The sequence below is a fragment of the Nuphar pumila genome, chromosome 14 (genome assembly GCF_984573655.1).
Source record: "Nuphar pumila chromosome 14, dmNupPumi1.hap1.1, whole genome shotgun sequence".
NCBI lineage: Eukaryota > Viridiplantae > Streptophyta > Magnoliopsida > Nymphaeales > Nymphaeaceae > Nuphar > Nuphar pumila.
In genome coordinates, this window is record NC_143262.1 from 78,136,001 (window position 1) to 78,139,222 (window position 3,222).

At 43.8% G+C, this 3,222-nt stretch overlaps 1 pseudogene across 1 annotated transcript; it reads right to left on the reverse strand.

Annotated features, from left to right (window-relative positions):
* Positions 1-913: 913 nt before the first annotated feature.
* LOC149817037 (putative CCR4-associated factor 1 homolog 11 pseudogene) lies at positions 914-2,028 on the reverse strand (annotated as a pseudogene). Its single transcript, XR_016427658.1, has one exon. The product of XR_016427658.1 is annotated as a putative CCR4-associated factor 1 homolog 11 pseudogene (transcript).
* Positions 2,029-3,222: the final 1,194 nt, after the last annotated feature.

Here is a 3,222-nt window from a genome sequence, read left to right on the forward strand (position 1 = left end):
AGGATCATGGTATCGAGGATAACATATAAGCTCATGTAAGAGAGGTAAATGTGCCTGGTTAATGGCTATTATTCATGCTGCTAGAAACACCATATTCTTTAATAGAAATGAGAAAAAAAGAAAAACAGAATTTCAGACAATGAATACAGAGAACTTACCAGGTGCCATCCATTTTTTTTTCTGTACGAGTTTTAAGCAAAAATGCAAAATCCAATCACACACACACTTGCATTGTCGCATCGTTAACCTGTACAGGGAAATCAATCAAATAAAAGGAAGATTTTGGGAGCCTGTGAGTGTCCTTCATCCACTAACAGCATCATGACAATGAAGTTAAACCTCACATGCAATGACTTGAGTACTTTGAAAAAAGCTGTTCAGTCTATCATTTTGTCTTTACCATTAGACAGGATTATAGCGTCTAAGTTTACCATATGCTTAAGTAATTGACGGGTACTCATGAAAGCCAAACAAGCATGCGAATTTTACAGATGAATGCTATCAGTAGAGAGAAAATGGTAATGGTCCTTCTTTATGCCATGGCTTTGACATTGAGGTACCTCCAGCAGCTTCTGATGAGTCTGAGATCTACAAGATTTTCATGTCTATATGTTGGTGTTTAGGAATCCTTCAAAATTGATCTCTAACTTTACTTGAACAACAAATCAAACGCTAAGAACTCGAATAATTCCCTGGAATTCTCAATTGCAATCATGGGATTCGACAATAGATTGGGCAAATGCAATGTGGTTCAGAGGTACTCAAATAATTCAAACGATTTCTAATCCATGAGACACTGAGAAATTATCATGGCATGACATGCATATCCATTCCCGCCCCGCCCCCCCTTCAGCAACCATGTTCCCCAATAACACCAACCACAAGCACAATTCACGCAGTAGAAGGATCAAGATACTGAAATTCGATCCATTATAAAAGGATTCAAATTGAAAAAATGAACACAATCTATCTAAAAAGAATTTCTCTATACAATTTGCTCACTCGATCGATCGATTAAGCGAACAACAAGAAAATCACAACAAAGAGAGGTACACAAGAAGAAGAATGCATAAAAGGAAGGAAGTGTAAATTTCCCCTTTTCTTTTTTTCCCCCCTTATTTATCAATAGCAGACAACCTCTAGTCCATAGAGCACGCCAGCATACTTCTCGGTAGCCCCGAGGAAGATGTCGTCCTTCATCCGGAGGAAGGCCTCCCAGGTGAGCAGGCTGTCGGAGCCGGCCTGGTGGCACTTCCCGACGCGCCGCTCGATCCGGAGCGACTCGGCGAGCCGGTTGAGGCCGCCGTAGAGGGTGGGGGTGTAGCGCATGAGGTGCTTGAGGTCGTAGACGTTGCAGAAGTAGAGGCCCATGAGGCGGAGGAAGTCGCGGAGGGTGGGCGGGAGTGCCTGGGAGGTGAGTATCTTCAGTAGGTAGCCGAAGTCATATGCGCTGTGGAATGTGACCCAGCAGACGGACTCGTTGCAGACGAGGCCGGAGGACATGAGGAGCTCGGCGAAGCGGCCGGAGTCGACGCCGTCGGAGCGGTTGCGGGCGAAGTCGATGCCGCTGCTCTCGAGGACGGCGAGGGAGTCCGGGGCATAGATGTCGCGGGAGGGATCGAAGTCGCGGAAGTTGAACTGCCAGATGAAGGAGGCGGAGGGGTCGCCGAGGTCGGGAAGGAAGCCGCGCTCGTCGGAGAGGGTGAGGCCCACCTGGATCAGGTTAAGGGCGTCCACGTTGGCTTTCAGAGTGGAGTAGAGGTGGTCGGAGCGATGGTGGTAGGTGGTGCTGCCGGAGGGCCGGAGGACGACGCCGGGGAACTCGGTGTCCATGGCCACGAAGGGAAAGCGGTCCACCACCTCGCGGATGAGCTCGAACTCGTACTCGAGGTTGTGCGCCCACACCTCGCGCACCTTGACGGGCTTCGTTGGTGGCTCGTCCATGGCCATTTCTGCTGCTGTTGTTTGCCTGCCTTTGTTGGGTTGGGGAGTCGTTCTTGCCTTCTTCTTCTTTCTTGGCTGTTTTGTTTGCTTGGGGAGAGCGTGTGAGTGAGCTACTTATAGAGAGAGAGAGAGAGAGAGAGGCTTCGTGGAAACGGGGGGGAGGAGGGGAGGAGGAGAGAGGGAAGACCGCGTCTTTGTCGGCGGCAGCTGGTTAGGGAGGAGGGCTGCTCTCTGGTGGAAGGGGTTTGGCTTCAGCTCAGCCGTGGGAGATTTAATGGATCTGAGTCTAGATCCGAGTAGAAACAGAATTCATTCTTGCTGTTGGTTATGGATAGTTCGCATCCAAATCTTTATTTGGATACAAATTATATGCAGTCATGTCTTGCTGAATCCAGATTCATAGCCGTTTGCACATCTTTTATCCTCAGTCGAATCCAACCCATTTCTCCTAAGAAGAAAAATAAATAAATAAATAAATAATATATATATATATATATATATATATATATATATATATATATATATATATATATATATATATATATATATATATATAAATTTTCATTTTCGTTGGACGTGCAATCAAGGCCGGAACTGAAATCCATTATAAGTCCAAGCTAGAGTGGATGGGTAGCACTACCCTCATGGGTAAGGAATCCCTTAGAACTCATAAGGAAGGTTGTCGACCCTTGGATCATAGTTTTTTGACCTAAAAATATATATTTTTAGGTTTAAATATTTGGTGGCCATTGATTTTTTTCAACACATGCATAAAAAAGACAAGATCCAAAGACCATTTTCTACTAAATTTAATATGTAGACCACATATTAAACGTCAGATCAGTAAAAATAAAAATAAAAATTTATATTTTTTCATTAGAGAGTTCCTTACCAACGAGGGCAGCAAACATTACCCGGGAACGAAATAAATACCATACAAGATCGATTTGTTAAAAGCGGATATCATGTCAGGTCAAGCAAAATAAAATCTTATACTTGACATGTACAATTTAAAGGGTTGCTCACATGTTCCTTTAGTTGGGAAAAAATCTAGGCGTTCTTATCTTGAAAACGTGTTCAGATATATTTAGTTTTACTTCAACTTTACATATAAAATACGTGCATGAAGCCAAATAAAAATAATAGCTCAAACCAAATCCAAATATCATCGAAATTAACAACTACAACTACGCCTTCATGGGTCGGCGATATGAACCAAAAAAAAAATCATTATGGGTCTTCCACATGAATCCTTCTCTTCCAATCATGTCCTTGGTG